The sequence below is a fragment of the Lissotriton helveticus genome, chromosome 2_1 (genome assembly GCF_964261635.1).
Source record: "Lissotriton helveticus chromosome 2_1, aLisHel1.1, whole genome shotgun sequence".
NCBI classification, from domain to species: Eukaryota; Metazoa; Chordata; class Amphibia; order Caudata; family Salamandridae; genus Lissotriton; species Lissotriton helveticus.
The window spans coordinates 1,308,425,818-1,308,448,378 of record NC_136059.1 but is presented as its reverse complement, the minus strand read 5'-3'; positions in this window follow the sequence as shown (position 1 = coordinate 1,308,448,378).

Sequence of the window (22,561 nt, the reverse complement as noted above, 5' to 3'; positions counted from 1 at the left end):
GGTGAAAATTGCAAAAAACACAGTTGATGGACAGAATGTAGAACAATGTCATACATTCACCCCAGTACAAGGATCTGGGCCTAAATCCATCGTTTTTTTGCACTCCACACCACCCTGGGTTAGACATTGGCTATATGCAAATCAGCTCTGACCCTATGCCTCATGGGAACAGTCCAGTCCGAACTACCAAGCCATGTCTTTCCCAGACCGGAATCAAGCATCCAAGGACCGGTTTCTGGCTATCAGCCTTCATCAGCCTGGATAGCTTGACTCCAGTGGTGTGGAGAGCCTGGGACTCACGTCTGAGCATACCCAGCCCACTCAGGGTGAAAATTGCAAAAAACACAGTTGATGGAGAGAATGTAGAACAATGTCATACATTCACCCCAGTACAAGGATCTGGGCCTAAATCCATCGTTTTTTTGCACTCCACACCACCCTGGGTTAGACACTGGCTACATGCAAATCAGCTCTGACCCTGTGCCTCATGGGAACAGTCCAGTCCGAACTACCAAGCCATGTCTTTCCCAGACCGGAATCAAGCATCCAAGGACCGGTTTCTGGCTATCAGCCTTCATCAACCTGGATAGCTTGACTCCAGTGGTGTGGAGAGCCTGGGACTCACGTCTGAGCATACCCAGCCCACTCGGGGTGAAAATTGCAAAAAACACAGTTGATGGACAGAATGTAGAACAATGTCATAAATTCACCCCAGTACAAGGATCTGGGCCTCAATCCATCGTTTGTTTGCACTCCACACCACCCTGGGTTAGACACTGGCTATATGCAAATCAGCTCTGACCCTGTGCCTTATGGGAACAGTCCAGTCCGAACTACCAAGCCATGTCTTTCCCAGACCGGAATCAAGCATCCAAGGACCGGTTTCTGGCTGTCAGCCTTCATCAGCCTGGATAGCTTGACTCCAGTGGTGTGGAGAGCCTGGGACTCACGTCTGAGCATACCCAGCCCACTCAGGGTGAAAATTGCAAAAAACACAGTTGATGGACAGAATGTAGAACAATGACATACATTCACCCCAGTACAAGGATCTGGGCCTAAATCCATCGTTTTTGTTGCACTCCACTCCACCCTGGGTTAGACAGTGGCTATATGCAAATCAGCTCTGACCCTGTGCCTCATGGGAACAGTCCAGTCCGAACTACCAAGCCATGTCTTTCCCAGACCGGAATCAAGCATCCAAGGACCGGTTTCTGGCTATCAGCCTTCATCAGCCTGGATAGCTTGACTCCAGTGGTGTGGAGAGCCTGGGACTCACGTCTGAGCATACCCATCCCACTCGGGGTGAAAATTGCAAAAAACACAGTTGATGGACAGAATGTAGAACAATGTCATACATTCACCCCAGTACAAGGATCTGGGCCTAAATCCATCGTTTTTTTGCAATCCACACCACCCTGGGTTAGACACTGGCTATATGCAAATCAGCTCTGACCCTGTGCCTCATGGGAACAGTCCAGTCCGAACTACCAAGCCATGTCTTTCCCAGACCGGAATCAAGCATCCAAGGACCGGTTTCTGGCTATCAGCCTTCATCAGCCTGGATAGCTTGACTCCAGTGGTGTGGAGAGCCTGGGACTCACGTCTGTGCATACACAGCCCACTCGGGGTGAAAATTGCAAAAAACACAGTTGATGGACAGAATGTAGAACAATGTCATACATTCACCCCAGTACAAGGATTTGGGCCTAAATCCATCGTTTTTTTGCACTCCACACCACCCTGGGTTAGACACTGGCTGTATGCAAATCAGCTCTGACCCTGTGCCTCATGGGAACAGTCCAGTCCGAACTACCAAGCCATGTCTTTCCCAGACCGGAATCAAGCATCCAAGGACCGGTTTCTGGCTATCAGCCTTCATCAGCCTGGATAGCTTGACTCCAGTGGTGTGGAGAGCCTGGGACTCACGTCTGAGCATACCCATCCCACTCGGGGTGAAAATTGCAAAAAACACAGTTGATGGACAGAATGTAGAACAATGTCATACATTCACCCCAGTACAAGGATCTGGGCCTAAATCCATCGTTTTTTTGCACTCCACACCACCCTGGGTTAGACACTGGCTATATGCAAATCAGCTCTGACCCTGTGCCTCATGGGAACAGTCCAGTCCGAACTACCAAGCCATGTCTTTCCCAGACCGGAATCAAGCATCCAAGGACCGGTTTCTGGCTGTCAGCCTTCATCAGCCTGGATAGCTTGACTCCAGAGGTGTGGAGAGCCTGGGACTCACGTCTGAGCATACCCAGCCCACTCGGGGTGAAAATTGCAAAAAACACAGTTGATGGACAGAATGTAGAACAATGTCATACATTCACCCCAGTACAAGGATCTGGGCCTAAATCCATCGTTTTTTTGCACTCCACACCACCCTGGGTTAGACACTGGCTATATGCAAATCAGTTCTGACCCTGTGCCTCATGGGAACAGTCCAGTCCGAACTACCAAGCCATGTCTTTCCCAGACCGGAATCAAGCATCCAAGGACCGGTTTCTGGCTATCAGCCTTCATCAGCCTGGATAGCTTGACTCCAGTGGTGTGGAGAGCCTGGGACTCACGTCTGAGCATACCCAGCCCACTCGGGGTGAAAATTGCAAAAAACACAGTTGATGGACAGAATGTAGAACAATGTCATACATTCACCCCAGTACAAGGATCTGGGCCTAAATCCATCGTTTTTTTGCAATCCACACCACCCTGGGTTAGACACTGGCTATATGCAAATCAGCTCTGACCCTGTGCCTCATGGGAACAGTCCAGTCCGAACTACTAAGCCATGTCTTTCCCAGACCGGAATCAAGCATCCAAGGACCGGTTTCTGGCTATCAGCCTTCATCAGCCTGGATAGCTTGACTCCAGTGGTGTGGAGAGCCTCGGACTCACGTCTGAGAATACCCAGCCCACTCGGGGTGAAAATTGCAAAAAACACAGTTGATAGACAGAATGTAGAACAATGTCATACATTCACCCCAGTACAAGGATTTGGGCCTAAATCCATCGTTTTTTTGCACTCCACACCACCCTGGGTTAGACACTGGCTATATGCAAATCAGCTCTGACCCTGTGCCTCATGGGAACAGTCCAGTCCGAACTACCAAGCCATGTCTTTCCCAGACAGGAATCAAGCATCCAAGGACCGGTTTCTGGCTATCAGCCTTCATCAGCCTGGATAGCTTGACTCCAGTGGTGTGGAGAGCCTGGGACTCACGTCTGAGCATACCCAGCCCACTCGGGGTGAAAATTGCAAAAAACACAGTTGTTGGACAAAATGTAGACCAATGTCATACATTCACCCCAGTACAAGGATCTGGGCCTAAATCCATCGTTTTTGTTGCACTCCACTCCACCCTGGGTTAGACAGTGGCTATATGCAAATCAGCTCTGACCCTGTGCCTCATGGGAACAGTCCAGTCCGAACTACCAAGCCATGTCTTTCCCAGACCGGAATCGAGCATCCAAGGACCGGTTTCTGGCTGTCAGCCTTCATCAGCCTGGATAGCTTGACTCCAGTGGTGTGGAGAGCCTGGGACTCACGTCTGAGCATACCCAGCCCACTCGGGGTGAAAATTGCAAAAAACACAGTTGATGGACAGAATGTAGAACAATGTCATACATTCACCCCAGTACAAGGATCTTGGCCTAAATCCATAGTTTTTTTGCACTCCACACCACCCTGGGTTAGACACTGGCTATATGCAAATCAGCTCTGACCCTGTGCCTCATGGGAACAGTCCAGTCCGAACTACCAAGCCATGTCTTTCCCAGACCGGAATCAAGCATCCAAGGACCGGTTTCTGGCTATCAGCCTTCATCAGCCTGGATAGCTTGACTCCAGTGGTGTGGAGAGCCTGGGACTCACGTCTGAGCATACCCAGCCCACTCGGGGTGAAAATTGCAAAAAACACAGTTGATGGACAGAATGTAGAACAATGTCATACATTCACCCAAGTACAAGGATCTGGGCCTAAATCCATCGTTTTTTTGCACTCCACACCACCCTGGGTTAGACACTGGCTACATGCAAATCAGCTCTGACCCTGTGCCTCATGGGAACAGTCCAGTCCAAACTACCAGGCCATGTCTTTCCCAGACCGGAATCAAGCATCCAAGGACCGGTTTCTGGCTATCAGCCTTCATCAGCCTGGATAGCTTGACTCCAGTGGTGTGGAGAGCCTGGGACTCACGTCTGAGCATACCCATCCCACTCGGGGTGAAAATTGCAAAAAACACAGTTGATGGACAGAATGTAGAACAATGTCATACATTCACCCCAGTACAAGGATCTGGGCCTAAATCCATCGTTTTTTTGCAATCCACACCACCCTGGGTTAGACACTGGCTATATGCAAATCAGCTCTGACCCTGTGCCTCATGGGAACAGTCCAGTCCGAACTACCAAGCCATGTCTTTCCCAGACCGGAATCAAGCATCCAAGGACCGGTTTCTGGCTATCAGCCTTCATCAGCCTGGATAGCTTGACTCCAGTGGTGTGGAGAGCCTGGGACTCACGTCTGAGCATACCCAGCCCACTCGGGGTGAAAATTGCAAAAAACACAGTTGATGGACAGAATGTAGAACAATGTCATAAATTCACCCCAGTACAAGGATCTGGGCCTCAATCCATCGTTTGTTTGCACTCCACACCACCCTGGGTTAGACACTGGCTATATGCAAATCAGCTCTGACCCTGTGCCTCATGTGAACAGTCCAGTCCGAACTACCAAGCCATGTCTTTCCCAGACCGGAATCAAGCATCCAAGGACCGGTTTCTGGCTGTCAGCCTTCATCAGCCTGGATAGCTTGACTCCAGTGGTGTGGAGAGCCTGGGACTCACGTCTGAGCATACCCAGCCCACTCGGGGTGAAAATTGCAAAAAACACAGTTGATGGACAGAATGTAGAACAATGTCATACATTCACCACAGTACAAGGATCTGGGCCTAAATCCATCGTTTTTTTGCAATCCACACCACCCTGGGTTAGACACTGGCTATATGCAAATCAGCTCTGACCCTGTGCCTCATGGGAACAGTCCAGTCCGAACTACTAAGCCATGTCTTTCCCAGACCGGAATCAAGCATCCAAGGACCGGTTTCTGGCTATCAGCCTTCATCAGCCTGGATAGCTTGACTCCAGTGGTGTGGAGAGCCTGGGACTCACGTCTGAGAATACCCAGCCCACTCGGGGTGAAAATTGCAAAAAACACAGTTGATAGACAGAATGTAGAACAATGTCATACATTCACCCCAGTACAAGGATTTGGGCCTAAATCCATCGTTTTTTTGCACTCCACACCACCCTGGGTTAGACACTGGCTATATGCAAATCAGCTCTGACCCTGTGCCTCATGGGAACAGTCCAGTCCGAACTACCAAGCCATGTCTTTCCCAGACAGGAATCAAGCATCCAAGGACCGGTTTCTGGCTATCAGCCTTCATCAGCCTGGATAGCTTGACTCCAGTGGTGTGGAGAGCCTGGGACTCACGTCTGAGCATACCCAGCCCACTCGGGGTGAAAATTGCAAAAAACACAGTTGTTGGACAAAATGTAGACCAATGTCATACATTCACCCCAGTACAAGGATCTGGGCCTAAATCCATCGTTTTTGTTGCACTCCACTCCACCCTGGGTTAGACAGTGGCTATATGCAAATCAGCTCTGACCCTGTGCCTCATGGGAACAGTCCAGTCCGAACTACCAAGCCATGTCTTTCCCAGACCGGAATCGAGCATCCAAGGACCGGTTTCTGGCTGTCAGCCTTCATCAGCCTGGATAGCTTGACTCCAGTGGTGTGGAGAGCCTGGGACTCACGTCTGAGCATACCCAGCCCACTCGGGGTGAAAATTGCAAAAAACACAGTTGATGGACAGAATGTAGAACAATGTCATACATTCACCCCAGTACAAGGATCTTGGCCTAAATCCATAGTTTTTTTGCACTCCACACCACCCTGGGTTAGACACTGGCTATATGCAAATCAGCTCTGACCCTGTGCCTCATGGGAACAGTCCAGTCCGAACTACCAAGCCATGTCTTTCCCAGACCGGAATCAAGCATCCAAGGACCGGTTTCTGGCTATCAGCCTTCATCAGCCTGGATAGCTTGACTCCAGTGGTGTGGAGAGCCTGGGACTCACGTCTGAGCATACCCAGCCCACTCGGGGTGAAAATTGCAAAAAACACAGTTGATGGACAGAATGTAGAACAATGTCATACATTCACCCAAGTACAAGGATCTGGGCCTAAATCCATCGTTTTTTTGCACTCCACACCACCCTGGGTTAGACACTGGCTACATGCAAATCAGCTCTGACCCTGTGCCTCATGGGAACAGTCCAGTCCAAACTACCAGGCCATGTCTTTCCCAGACCGGAATCAAGCATCCAAGGACCGGTTTCTGGCTATCAGCCTTCATCAGCCTGGATAGCTTGACTCCAGTGGTGTGGAGAGCCTGGGACTCACGTCTGAGCATACCCATCCCACTCGGGGTGAAAATTGCAAAAAACACAGTTGATGGACAGAATGTAGAACAATGTCATACATTCACCCCAGTACAAGGATCTGGGCCTAAATCCATCGTTTTTTTGCAATCCACACCACCCTGGGTTAGACACTGGCTATATGCAAATCAGCTCTGACCCTGTGCCTCATGGGAACAGTCCAGTCCGAACTACCAAGCCATGTCTTTCCCAGACCGGAATCAAGCATCCAAGGACCGGTTTCTGGCTATCAGCCTTCATCAGCCTGGATAGCTTGACTCCAGTGGTGTGGAGAGCCTGGGACTCACGTCTGAGCATACCCAGCCCACTCGGGGTGAAAATTGCAAAAAACACAGTTGATGGACAGAATGTAGAACAATGTCATAAATTCACCCCAGTACAAGGATCTGGGCCTCAATCCATCGTTTGTTTGCACTCCACACCACCCTGGGTTAGACACTGGCTATATGCAAATCAGCTCTGACCCTGTGCCTCATGTGAACAGTCCAGTCCGAACTACCAAGCCATGTCTTTCCCAGACCGGAATCAAGCATCCAAGGACCGGTTTCTGGCTGTCAGCCTTCATCAGCCTGGATAGCTTGACTCCAGTGGTGTGGAGAGCCTGGGACTCACGTCTGAGCATACCCAGCCCACTCGGGGTGAAAATTGCAAAAAACACAGTTGTTGGACAAAATGTAGACCAATGTCATACATTCACCCCAGTACAAGGATCTGGGCCTAAATCCATCGTTTTTGTTGCACTCCACTCCACCCTGGGTTAGACAGTGGCTATATGCAAATCAGCTCTGACCCTGTGCCTCATGGGAACAGTCCAGTCCGAACTACCAAGCCATGTCTTTCCCAGACCGGAATCGAGCATCCAAGGACCGGTTTCTGGCTGTCAGCCTTCATCAGCCTGGATAGCTTGACTCCAGTGGTGTGGAGAGCCTGGGACTCACGTCTGAGCATACCCAGCCCACTCGGGGTGAAAATTGCAAAAAACACAGTTGATGGACAGAATGTAGAACAATGTCATACATTCACCCCAGTACAAGGATCTTGGCCTAAATCCATAGTTTTTTTGCACTCCACACCACCCTGGGTTAGACACTGGCTATATGCAAATCAGCTCTGACCCTGTGCCTCATGGGAACAGTCCAGTCCGAACTACCAAGCCATGTCTTTCTCAGACCGGAATCAAGCATCCAAGGACCGGTTTCTGGCTATCAGCCTTCATCAGCCTGGATAGCTTGACTCCAGTGGTGTGGAGAGCCTGGGACTCACGTCTGAGCATACCCAGCCCACTCGGGGTGAAAATTGCAAAAAACACAGTTGATGGACAGAATGTAGAACAATGTCATACATTCACCCAAGTACAAGGATCTGGGCCTAAATCCATCGTTTTTTTGCACTCCACACCACCCTGGGTTAGACACTGGCTACATGCAAATCAGCTCTGACCCTGTGCCTCATGGGAACAGTTCAGTCCAAACTACAAGGCCATGTCTTTCCCAGACCGGAATCAAGCATCCAAGGACCGGTTTCTGGCTATCAGCCTTCATCAGCCTGGATAGCTTGACTCCAGTGGTGTGGAGAGCCTGGGACTCACGTCTGAGCATACCCATCCCACTCGGGGTGAAAATTGCAAAAAACACAGTTGATGGACAGAATGTAGAACAATGTCATACATTCACCCCAGTACAAGGATCTGGGCCTAAATCCATCGTTTTTTTGCAATCCACACCACCCTGGGTTAGACACTGGCTATATGCAAATCAGCTCTGACCCTGTGCCTCATGGGAACAGTCCAGTCCGAACTACCAAGCCATGTCTTTCCCAGACCGGAATCAAGCATCCAAGGACCGGTTTCTGGCTATCAGCCTTCATCAGCCTGGATAGCTTGACTCCAGTGGTGTGGAGAGCCTGGGACTCACGTCTGAGCATACCCAGCCCACTCGGGGTGAAAATTGCAAAAAACACAGTTGATGGACAGAATGTAGAACAATGTCATAAATTCACCCCAGTACAAGGATCTGGGCCTCAATCCATCGTTTGTTTGCACTCCACACCACCCTGGGTTAGACACTGGCTATATGCAAATCAGCTCTGACCCTGTGCCTCATGTGAACAGTCCAGTCCGAACTACCAAGCCATGTCTTTCCCAGACCGGAATCAAGCATCCAAGGACCGGTTTCTGGCTGTCAGCCTTCATCAGCCTGGATAGCTTGACTCCAGTGGTGTGGAGAGCCTGGGACTCACGTCTGAGCATACCCAGCCCACTCGGGGTGAAAATTGCAAAAAACACAGTTGATGGACAGAATGTAGAACAATGACATACATTCACCCCAGTACAAGGATCTGGGCCTAAATCCATCGTTTTTGTTGCACTCCACTCCACCCTGGGTTAGACAGTGGCTATATGCAAATCAGCTCTGACCCTGTGCCTCATGGGAACAGTCCAGTCCGAACTACCAAGCCATGTCTTTCCCAGACCGGAATCAAGCATCCAAGGACCGGTTTCTGGCTATCAGCCTTCATCAGCCTGGATAGCTTGACTCCAGTGGTGTGGAGAGCCTGGGACTCACGTCTGAGCATACCCATCCCACTCGGGGTGAAAATTGCAAAAAACACAGTTGATGGACAGAATGTAGAACAATGTCATACATTCACCCCAGTACAAGGATCTGGGCCTAAATCCATCGTTTTTTTGCAATCCACACCACCCTGGGTTAGACACTGGCTATATGCAAATCAGCTCTGACCCTGTGCCTCATGGGAACAGTCCAGTCCGAACTACCAAGCCATGTCTTTCCCAGACCGGAATCAAGCATCCAAGGACCGGTTTCTGGCTATCAGCCTTCATCAGCCTGGATAGCTTGACTCCAGTGGTGTGGAGAGCCTGGGACTCACGTCTGAGCATACCCAGCCCACTCGGGGTGAAAATTGCAAAAAACACAGTTGATGGACAGAATGTAGAACAATGTCATAAATTCACCCCAGTACAAGGATCTGGGCCTCAATCCATTGTTTCTTTGCACTCCACACCACCCTGGGTTAGACACTGGCTATATGCAAATCAGCTCTGACCCTGTGCCTCATGGGAACAGTCCAGTCCGAACTACCAAGCCATGTCTTTCCCAGACCGGAATCAAGCATCCAAGGACCGGTTTCTGGCTGTCAGCCTTCATCAGCCTGGATAGCTTGACTCCAGTGGTGTGGAGAGCCTGGGACTCACGTCTGAGCATACCCAGCCCACTCGGGGTGAAAATTGCAAAAAACACAGTTGATGGACAGAATGTAGAACAATGACATACATTCACCCCAGTACAAGGATCTGGGCCTAAATCCATCGTTTTTGTTGCACTCCACTCCACCCTGGGTTAGACAGTGGCTATATGCAAATCAGCTCTGACCCTGTGCCTCATGGGAACAGTCCAGTCCGAACTACCAAGCCATGTCTTTCCCAGACCGGAATCAAGCATCCAAGGACCGGTTTCTGGCTATCAGCCTTCATCAGCCTGGATAGCTTGACTCCAGTGGTGTGGAGAGCCTGGGACTCACGTCTGAGCATACCCATCCCACTCGGGGTGAAAATTGCAAAAAACACAGTTGATGGACAGAATGTAGAACAAGGTCATACATTCACCCCAGTACAAGGATCTGGGCCTAAATCCATCGTTTTTTTGCAATCCACACCACCCTGGGTTAGACACTGGCTATATGCAAATCAGCTCTGACCCTGTGCCTCATGGGAACAGTCCAGTCCGAACTACCAAGCCATGTCTTTCCCAGACCGGAATCAAGCATCCAAGGACCGGTTTCTGGCTATCAGCCTTCATCAGCCTGGATAGCTTGACTCCAGTGGTGTGGAGAGCCAGGGACTCAAGTCTGTGCATAAACAGCCCATTTGGGGTGAAAATTGCAAAAAACACAGTTAATGGACAGAATGTAGAACAATGTCATACATTCACCCCAGTACAAGGATTTGGGCCTAAATCCATCGTTTTTTTGCACTCCACACCACCCTGGGTTAGATACTGGCTATATGCAAATCAGCTCTGACCCTGTGCCTCATGGGAACAGTCCAGTCCGAACTACCAAGCCATGTCTTTCCCAGACCGGAATCAAGCATCCAAGGACCGGTTTCTGGCTATCAGCCTTCATCAGCCTGGATAGCTTGACTCCAGTGGTGTGGAGAGCGTGGGACTCACGTCTGAGCATACCCATCCCACTCGGGGTGAAAATTGCAAAAAACACAGTTGATGGACAGAATGTAGAACAATGTCATACATTCACCCCAGTACAAGGATCTTGGCCTAAATCCATAGTTTTTTTGCACTCCACACCACCCTGGGTTAGACACTGGCTATATGCAAATCAGCTCTGACCCTGTGCCTCATGGGATCAGTCCAGTCCGAACTACCAAGCCATGTCTTTCCCAGACCGGAATCAAGCATCCAAGGACCGGTTTCTGGCTATCAGCCTTCATCAGCCTGGATAGCTTGACTCCAGTGGTGTGGAGAGCCTGGGACTCACGTCTGAGCATACCCAGCCCACTCGGGGTGAAAATTGCAGAAAACACAGTTGATGGACAGAATGTAGAACAATGTCATACATTCACCCAAGTACAAGGATCTGGGCCTAAATCTATCGTTTTTTTGCACTCCACACCACCCTGGGTTAGACACTGGCTACATGCAAATCAGCTCTGACCCTGTGCCTCATGGGAACAGTCCAGTCCGAACTACCAAGCCATGTCTTTCCCAGACCGGAATCAAGCATCCAAGGACCGGTTTCTGGCTATCAGCCTTCATCAGCCTGGATAGCTTGACTCCAGTGGTGTGGAGAGCCTGGGACTCACGTCTGAGCATACCCATCCCACTCGGGGTGAAAATTGCAAAAAACACAGTTGATGGACAGAATGTAGAACAATGTCATACATTCACCCCAGTACAAGGATCTGGGCCTAAATCCATCGTTTTTTTGCAATCCACACCACCCTGGGTTAGACACTGGCTATATGCAAATCAGCTCTGACCATGTGCCTCATGGGAACAGTCCAGTCCGAACTACCAAGCCATGTCTTTCCCAGACCGGAAGCAAGCATCCAAGGACCGGTTTCTGGCTATCAGCCTTCATCAGCCTGGATAGCTTGACTCCAGGGGTGTGGAGAGCCTGGGACTCACGTCTGAGCATACCCATCCCACTCGGGGTGAAAATTGCAAAAAACACAGTTGATGGACAGAATGTAGAACAATGACATACATTCACCCCAGTACAAGGATCTGGGCCTAAATCCATCGTTTTTGTTGCACTCCACTCCACCCTGGGTTAGACAGTGGCTATATGCAAATCAGCTCTGACCCTGTGCCTCATGGGAACAGTCCAGTCCGAACTACCAAGCCATGTCTTTCCCAGACCGGAATCAAGCATCCAAGGACCGGTTTCTGGCTATCAGCCTTCATCAGCCTGGATAGCTTGACTCCAGTGGTGTGGAGAGCCTGGGACTCACGTCTGAGCATACCCATCCCACTCGGGGTGAAAATTGCAAAAAACACAGTTGATGGACAGAATGTAGAACAATGTCATACATTCACCCCAGTACAAGGATCTGGGCCTAAATCCATCGTTTTTTTGCAATCCACACCACCCTGGGTTAGACACTGGCTATATGCAAATCAGCTCTGACCCTGTGCCTCATGGGAACAGTCCAGTCCGAACTACCAAGCCATGTCTTTCCCAGACCGGAATCAAGCATCCAAGGACTGGTTTCTGGCTATCAGCCTTCATCAGCCTGGATAGCTTGACTCCAGTGGTGTGGAGAGCCTGGGACTCACGTTTGAGCATACCCAGCCCACTCGGGGTGAAAATTGCAAAAAACACAGTTGATGGACAGAATGTAGAACAATGTCATAAATTCACCCCAGTACAAGGATCTGGGCCTCAATCCATCGTTTGTTTGCACTCCACACCACCCTGGGTTAGACACTGGCTATATGCAAATCAGCTCTGACCCTGTGCCTCATGGGAACAGTCCAGTCCGAACTACCAAGCCATGTCTTTCCCAGACCGGAATCAAGCATCCAAGGACCGGTTTCTGGCTGTCAGCCTTCATCAGCCTGGATAGCTTGACTCCAGTGGTGTGGAGAGCCTGGGACTCACGTCTGAGCATACCCAGCCCACTCGGGGTGAAAATTGCAAAAAACACAGTTGATGGACAGAATGTAGAACAATGACATACATTCACCCCAGTACAAGGATCTGGGCCTAAATCCATTGTTTTTGTTGCACTCCACTCCACCCTGGGTTAGACAGTGGCTATATGCAAATCAGCTCTGACCCTGTGCCTCATGGGAACAGTCCAGTCCGAACTACCAAGCCATGTCTTTCCCAGACCGGAATCAAGCATCCAAGGACCGGTTTCTGGCTATCAGCCTTCATCAGCCTGGATAGCTTGACTCCAGTGGTGTGGAGAGCCTGGGACTCACGTCTGAGCATACCCATCCCACTCGGGGTGAAAATTGCAAAAAACACAGTTGATGGACAGAATGTAGAACAATGTCATACATTCACCCCAGTACAAGGATCTGGGCCTAAATCCATCGTTTTTTTGCAATCCACACCACCCTGGGTTAGACACTGGCTATATGCAAATCAGCTCTGACCCTGTGCCTCATGGGAACAGTCCAGTCCGAACTACCAAGCCATGTCTTTCCCAGACCGGAATCAAGCATCCAAGGACCGGTTTCTGGCTATCAGCCTTCATCAGCCTGGATAGCTTGACTCCAGTGGTGTGGAGAGCCAGGGACTCAAGTCTGTGCATAAACAGCCCACTCGGGGTGAAAATTGCAAAAAACACAGTTAATGGACAGAATGTAGAACAATGTCATACATTCACCCCAGTACAAGGATTTGGGCCTAAATCCATCGTTTTTTTGCACTCCACACCACCCTGGGTTAGATACTGGCTATATGCAAATCAGCTCTGACCCTGTGCCTCATGGGAACAGTCCAGTCCGAACTACCAAGCCATGTCTTTCCCAGACCGGAATCAAGCATCCAAGGACCGGTTTTTGGCTATCAGCCTTCATCAGCCTGGATAGCTTGACTCCAGTGGTGTGGAGAGCGTGGGACTCACGTCTGAGCATACCCATCCCACTCGGGGTGAAAATTGCAAAAAACACAGTTGATGGACAGAATGTAAAACAATGTCATACATTCACCCCAGTACAAGGATCTTGGCCTAAATCCATAGTTTTTTTGCACTCCACACCACCCTGGGTTAGACACTGGCTATATGCAAATCAGCTCTGACCCTGTGCCTCATGGGATCAGTCCAGTCCGAACTACCAAGCCATGTCTTTCCCAGACCGGAATCAAGCATCCAAGGACTTGTTTCTGGCTATCAGCCTTCATCAGCCTGGATAGCTTGACTCCAGTGGTGTGGAGAGCCTGGGACTCACGTCTGAGCATACCCAGCCCACTCGGGGTGAAAATTGCAAAAAACACAGTTGATGGACAGAATGTAGAACAATGTCATACATTCACCCAAGTACAAGGATCTGGGCCTAAATCTATCGTTTTTTTGCACTCCACACCACCCTGGGTTAGACACTGGCTACATGCAAATCAGCTCTGACCCTGTGCCTCATGGGAACAGTCCAGTCCGAACTACCAAGCCATGTCTTTCCCAGACCGGAATCAAGCATCCAAGGACCGGTTTCTGGCTATCAGCCTTCATCAGCCTGGATAGCTTGACTCCAGTGGTGTGGAGAGCCTGGGACTCACGTCTGAGCATACCCATCCCACTCGGGGTGAAAATTGCAAAAAACACAGTTGATGGACAGAATGTAGAACAATGTCATACATTCACCCCAGTACAAGGATCTGGGCCTAAATCCATCGTTTTTTTGCAATCCACACCACCCTGGATTAGACACTGGCTATATGCAAATCAGCTCTGACCATGTGCCTCATGGGAACAGTCCAGTCCGAACTACCAAGCCATGTCTTTCCCAGACCGGAATCAAGCATCCAAGGACCGGTTTCTGGCTATCAGCCTTCATCAGCCTGGATAGCTTGACTCCAGTGGTGTGGAGAGCCTGGGACTCACGTCTGAGCATACCCATCCCACTCGGGGTGAAAATTGCAAAAAACACAGTTGATGGACAGAATGTAGAACAATGTCATACATTCACCCCAGTACAAGGATCTGGGCCTAAATCCATCGTTTTTTTGCAATCCACACCACCCTGGGTTAGACACTGGCTATATGCAAATCAGCTCTGACCCTGTGCCTCATGGGAACAGTCCAGTCCGAACTACCAAGCCATGTCTTTCCCAGACCGGAATCAAGCATCCAAGGACCGGTTTCTGGCTATCAGCCTTCATCAGCCTGGATAGCTTGACTCCAGTGGTGTGGAGAGCCTGGGACTCACGTCTGAGCATACCCAGCCCACTCGGGGTGAAAATTGCAAAAAACACAGTTGATGGACAGAATGTAGAACAATGTCATAAATTCACCCCAGTACAAGGATCTGGGCCTCAATCCATCGTTTGTTTGCACTCCACACCACCCTGGGTTAGACACTGGCTATATGCAAATCAGCTCTGACCCTGTGCCTCATGGGAACAGTCCAGTCCGAACTACCAAGCCATGTCTTTCCCAGACCGGAATCAAGCATCCAAGGACCGGTTTCTGGCTGTCAGCCTTCATCAGCCTGGATAGTTTGACTCCAGTGGTGTGGAGAGCCTGGGACTCACGTCTGAGCATACCCAGCCCACTCGGGGTGAAAATTGCAAAAAACACAGTTGATGGACAGAATGTAGAACAATGACATACATTCACCCCAGTACAAGGATCTGGGCCTAAATCCATCGTTTTTGTTGCACTCCACTCCACCCTGGGTTAGACAGTGGCTATATGCAAATCAGCTCTGACCCTGTGCCTCATGGGAACAGTCCAGTCCGAACTACCAAGCCATGTCTTTCCCAGACCGGAATCAAGCATCCAAGGACCGGTTTCTGGCTATCAGCCTTCATCAGCCTGGATAGCTTGACTCCAGTGGTGTGGAGAGCCTGGGACTCACGTCTGAGCATACCCATCCCACTCGGGGTGAAAATTGCAAAAAACACAGTTGATGGACAGAATGTAGAACAATGTCATACATTCACCCCAGTACAAGGATCTGGGCCTAAATCCATCGTTTTTTTGCAATCCACACCACCCTGGGTTAGACACTGGCTATATGCAAATCAGCTCTGACCCTGTGCCTCATGGGAACAGTCCAGTCCGAACTACCAAGCCATGTCTTTCCCAGACCGGAATCAAGCATCCAAGGACCGGTTTCTGGCTATCAGCCTTCATCAGCCTGGATAGCTTGACTCCAGTGGTGTGGAGAGCCAGGGACTCACGTCTGTGCATAAACAGCCCACTCGGGGTGAAAATTGCAAAAAACACAGTTAATGGACAGAATGTCGAACAATGTCATACATTCACCCCAGTACAAGGATTTGGGCCTAAATCCATCGTTTTTTTGCCCTCCACACCACCCTGGGTTAGATACTGGCTATATGCAAATCAGCTCTGACCCTGTGCCTCATGGGAACAGTCCAGTCCGAACTACCAAGCCATGTCTTTCCCAGACCGGAATCAAGCATCCAAGGACCGGTTTCTGGCTATCAGCCTTCATCAGCCTGGATAGCTTGACTCCAGTGGTGTGGAGAGCGTGGGACTCACGTCTGAGCATACCCATCCCACTCAGGGTGAACATTGCAAAAAACACAGTTGATGGACAGAATGTAGAACAATGTCATACATTCACCCCAGTACAAGGATCTGGGCCTAAATCCATCGTTTTTTTGCACTCCACACCACCCTGGGTTAGACACTGGCTATATGCAAATCAGCTCTGACCCTGTGCCTCATGGGAACAGTCCAGTCCGAACTACCAAGCCATGTCTTTCCCAGACCGGAATCAAGCATCCAAGGACCGGTTTCTGGCTGTCAGCCTTCATCAGCCTGGATAGCTTGACTCCAGTGGTGTGGAGAGCCTGGGACTCATGTCTGAGCATACCCAGCCCACTCGGGGTGAAAATTGCAAAAAACACAGTTGATGGACAGAATGTAGAACAATGTCATACATTCACCCCAGTACAAGGATCTGGGCCTAAATCCATCGTTTTATTGCACTCCACACCACCCTGGGTTAGACACTGGCTATATGCAAATCAGCTCTGACCCTGTGCCTCATGGGAACAGTCCAGTCCGAACTACCAAGCCATGTCTTTCCCAGACCGGAATCAAGCATCCAAGGACCGGTTTCTGGCTATCAGCCTTCATCAGCCTGGATAGCTTGACTCCAGTGGTGTGGAGAGCCTGGGACTCACGTCTGAGCATACCCAGCCCACTCGGGGTGAAAATTGCAAAAAACACAGTTGATGGACAGAATGTAGAACAATGTCATACATTCACCCAAGTACAAGGATATGGGCCTAAATCCATCGTTTTTTTGCACTCCACACCACCCTGGGTTAGACACTGGCTACATGCAAATCAGCTCTGACCCTGTGCCTCATGGGAACAGTCCAGTCCGAACTACCAAGCCATGTCTTTCCCAGACCGGAATCAAGCATCCAAGGACCGGTTTCTGGCTATCAGCCTTCATCAGCCTGGATAGCTTGACTCCAGTGGTGTGGAGAGCCTGGGACTCACGTCTGAGCATACCCAGCCCACTCGGGGTGAAAATTGCAAAAAACAGTCGATGGACAGAATGTAGAACAATGTCATACATTCACCCAAGTACAAGGATCTGGGCCTCAATCCATCGTTTGTTTGCACTCCACACCACCCTGGTTTAGACACTGGCTATATGCAAATCAGCTCTGACCCTGTGCCTCATGGGAACAGTCCAGTCCGCACTACCAAGCCATGTCTTTCCCAGACCGGAATCAAGCATCCAAGGACCGGTTTCTGGCTGTCAGCCTTCATCAGCCTGGATAGCTTGACTCCAGTGGTGTGGAGAGCCTGGGACTCACGTCTGAGCATACCCAGCCCACTCGGGGTGAAAATTGCAAAAAACACAGTTGATGGACAGAATGTAGAACAATGTCATACATTCACCCCAGTACAAGGATCTGGGCCTAAATCCATCGTTTTTGTTGCACTCCACTCCACCCTGGGTTAGACACTGGGTATATGCAAATCAGCTCTGACCCTGTGCCTCATGGGAACAGTCCAGTCCGAACTACCAAGCCATGTCTTTCCCAGACCGGAATCAAGCATCCAAGGACTGGTTTCTGGCTATCAGCCTTCATCAGCCTGGATAGCTTGACTCCAGTGGTGTGGAGAGCCTGGGACTCACGTCTGAGCATACCCATCCCACTCGGGGTGAAAATTGCAAAAAACACAGTTGATGGACAGAATGTAGAACAATGTCATACATTCACCCCAGTACAAGGATCTGGGCCTAAATCCATCGTTTTTTTGCACTCCACACCACCCTGGGTTAGACACTGGCTATATGCAAATCAGCTCTGACCCTGTGCCTCATGGGAACAGTCCAGTCCGAACTACCAAGCCATGTCTTTCCCAGACCGGAATCAAGCATCCAAGGACCGGTTTCTGGCTATCAGCCTTCATCAGCCTGGATAGCTTGACTCCAGTGGTGTGGAGAGCCTGGGACTCACGTCTGAGCATACCCATCCCACTCGGGGTGAAAATTGCAAAAAACACAGTTGATGGACAGAATGTAGAACAATGTCATACATTCACCCCAGTACAAGGATCTGGGCCTAAATCCATTGTTTTTTTGCACTCCACACCACCCTGGGTTAGACACTGGCTATATGCAAATCAGCTCTGACCCTGTGCCTCATGGGAACAGTCCAGTCCGAACTACCAAGCCATGTCTTTCCCAGACCGGAATCAAGCATCCAAGGACCGGTTTCTGGCTGTCAGCCTTCATCAGCCTGGATAGCTTGACTCCAGTGGTGTGGAGAACCTGGGACTCACGTCTGAGCATACCCAGCCCACTCGGGGTGAAAATTGCAAAAAACACAGTTGATGGACAGAATGTAGAACAATGTCATACATTCACCCCAGTACAAGGATCTGGGCCTAAATCCATCGTTTTTTTGCACTCCACACCACCCTGGGTTAGACACTGGCTATATGCAAATCAGCTCTGACCCTGTGCCTCATGGGAACAGTCCAGTCCGAACTACCAAGCCATGTCTTTCCCAGACCGGAATCAAGCATCCAAGGACCGGTTTCTGGCTATCAGCCTTCATCAGCCTGGATAGCTTGACTCCAGTGGTGTGGAGAGCCTGGGACTCACGTCTGAGCATACCCAGCCCACTCGGGATGAAAATTGCAAAAAACACAGTTGATGGACAGAATGTAGAACAATGTCATACATTCACCCAAGTACAAGGATCTGGGCCTAAATCCATCGTTTTTTTGCACTCCACACCACCCTGGGTTAGACACTGGCTACATGCAAATCAGCTCTGACCCTGTGCCTCATGGGAACAGTCCAGTCCGAACTACCAAGCCATGTCTTTCCCAGACCGGAATCAAGCATCCAAGGACCGGTTTCTGGCTATCAGCCTTCATCAGCCTGGATAGCTTGACTCCAGTGGTGTGGAGAGCCTGGGACTCGCGTCTGAGCATACCCAGCCCACTCGGGGTGAAAATTGCAAAAAACACAGTTGATGGACAGAATGTAGAACAATGTCATACATTCACCCAAGTACAAGGATCTGGGCCTCAATCCATCGTTTGTTTGCACTCCACACCACCCTGGTTTAGACACTGGCTATATGCAAATCAGCTCTGACCCTGTGCCTCATGGGAACAGTCCAGTCCGCACTACCAAGCCATGTCTTTCCCAGACCGGAATCAAGCATCCAAGGACCGGTTTCTGGCTGTCAGCCTTCATCAGCCTGGATAGCTTGACTCCAGTGGTGTGGAGAGCCTGGGACTCACGTCTGAGCATACCCAGCCCACTCGGGGTGAAAATTGCAAAAAACACAGTTGATGGACAGAATGTAGAACAATGTCATACATTCACCCCAGTACAAGGATCTGGGCCTAAATCCATCGTTTTTGTTGCACTCCACTCCACCCTGGGTTAGACACTGGGTATATGCAAATCAGCTCTGACCCTGTGCCTCATGGGAACAGTCCAGTCCGAACTACCAAGCCATGTCTTTCCCAGACCGGAATCAAGCATCCAAGGACCGGTTTCTGGCTATCAGCCTTCATCAGCCTGGAAAGCTTGACTCCAGTGGTGTGGAGAGCCTGGGACTCACGTCTGAGCATACCCATCCCACTTGGGGTGAAAATTGCAAAAAACACAGTTGATGGACAGAATGTAGAACAATGTCATACATTCACCCCAGTACAAGGATCTGGGCCTAAATCCATCGTTTTTGTTGCACTCCACTCCACCCTGGGTTAGACACTGGGTATATGCAAATCAGCTCTGACCCTGTGCCTCATGGGAACAGTCCAGTCCGAACTACCAAGCCATGTCTTTCCCAGACCGGAATCAAGCATCCAAGGACCGGTTTCTGGCTATCAGCCTTCATCAGCCTGGAAAGCTTGACTCCAGTGGTGTGGAGAGCCTGGGACTCACGTCTGAGCATACCCATCCCACTTGGGGTGAAAATTGCAAAAAACACAGTTGATGGACAGAATGTAGAACAATGTCATACATTCACCCCAGTACAAGGATCTGGGCCTAAATCCATCGTTTTTTTGCAATCCACACCACCCTGGGTTAGACACTGGCTATATGCAAATCAGCTCTGACCCTGTGCCTCATGGGAACAGTCCAGTCCGAACTACCAAGCCATGTCTTTCCCAGACCGGAATCAAGCATCCAAGGACCGGTTTCTGGATATCAGCCTTCATCAGCCTGGATAGCTTGACTCCAGTGGTGTGGAGAGCCTGGGACTCACGTCTGAGCATACCCAGCCCACTCGGGGTGAAAATTGCAAAAAACACAGTTGATGGACAGAATGTAGAACAATGACATACATTCACCCCAGTACAAGGATCTGGGCCTCAATCCATCGTTTTTTTGCACTCCACACCACCCTGGGTTAGACACTGGCTACATGCAAATCAGCTCTGACCCTGTGCCTCATGGGAACAGTCCAGTCCGAACTATCAAGCCATGTCTTTCCCAGACCGGAATCAAGCATCCAAGGACCGGTTTCTGGCTATCAGCCTTCATCAGCCTGGATAGCTTGACTCCAGTGGTGTGGAGAGCCTGGGACTCACGTCTGAGCATACCCATCCCACTCGGGGTGAAAATTGCAAAAAACACAGTTGATGGACAGAATGTAGAACAATGTCATACATTCACCCCAGTACAAGCATCTGGGCCTAAATCCATCGTTTTTTTGCAATCCACACCACCCTGGGTTAGACACTGGCTATATGCAAATCAGCTCTGACCCTGTGCCTCATGGGAACAGTCCAGTCCGAACTACCAAGCCATGTCTTTCCCAGACCGGAATCAAGCATCCAAGGACCGGTTTCTGGCTATCAGCCTTCATCAGCCTGGATAGCTTGACTCCAGTGGTGTGGAGAGCCTGGGACTCACGTCTGAGCATACCCAGCCCACTCGGGGTGAAAATTGCAAAAAACACAGTTGATGGACAGAATGTAGAACAATGTCATACATTCACCCCAGTACAAGGATCTGGGCCTAAATCCATCATTTTTTTGCACTCCACACCACCCTGGGTTAGACACTGGCTACATGCAAATCAGCTCTGACCCTGTGCCTCATGGGAACAGTCGAGTCCGAACTACCAAGCCATGTCTTTCCCAGACAGGAATCAAGCATCCAAGGACCGGTTTCTGGCTATCAGCCTTCATCAGCCTGGATAGCTTGACCCCAGTGGTGTGGAGAGCCTGGGACTCACGTCTGAGCATACCCAGCCCACTCGGGGTGAAAATTGCAAAAAACACAGTTGATGGACAGAATGTAGAACAATGTCATACATTCACCCCAGTACAAGGATCTGGGCCTAAATCCATCGTTTTTTTGCACTCCACACCACCCTGGGTTAGACACTGGCTATATGCAAATCAGCTCTGACCCTGTGCCTCATGGGAACAGTCCAGTCCGAACTACCAAGCCATGTCTTTCCCAGACCGGAATCAAGCATCCAACGACCGGTTTCTGGCTATCAGCCTTCATCAGCCTGGATAGCTTGACTCCAGTGGTGTGGAGAGCCTGGGACTCACGTCTGAGCATACCCAGCCCACTCGGGGTGAAAATTGCAAAAAACACAGTTGATGGACAGAATGTAGAACAATGTCATACATTCACCCCAGTACAAGGATCTGGGCCTAAATCCATCGTTTTTTGCACTCCACACCACCCTGGAGCAGTCCTTGTGAAATGAATGTTGAGCTCAGGTCTCATTTGGAGATGCTTTGGTTGCCAGAGTGGGCATGCATGATCACTTGGTCAATTGCGGCTAGAAAAGTTGATCAGAAGGACTTGCAGCCTGAAACAGTGGTCAATGTTCCTGCCAAGAGAAAGGACAGGGGGTGCATGAATCCAGCCCCTGAGGATCCCACAGTCTGGAAGGAGGCTGACCTTGAGAGGGACGCCTTGGTACCTAAAGGGGAGCAGGTAGCTGAACTGGGGGACTTAGCTGAGCTGATCCATTGGCAGAAAGAAGGTGGTCCCTCCGGGGAGGAATTCTGCAGGGAGCAGAAAGAATGCCCTTCTCTGGAGGGTTTGTGGCAGCAGGATGCAAACCAGGCAGCTGATGATCAGTCTGGATCAGATTGGATCTACTGAGAGAATGGTTTCCTGTACAGCAAGCTTAAATTTGCTGAGCCTGGGTCAGATCATGTGATGGTGGTACTCCAGCGCTTCAGGACCTTCCTACTGGGTGTGGCTCACAACGTGGCTTTGGCAGGACATTTGGGGTGGGACAAGACCTTTGACAGGCTTGTCACTCACTCATTAGTGATTACGACTCCTCTGAGGCGGAAGCCGGAGGACAGACAGCACGATTTTTTACTTTGATGAAT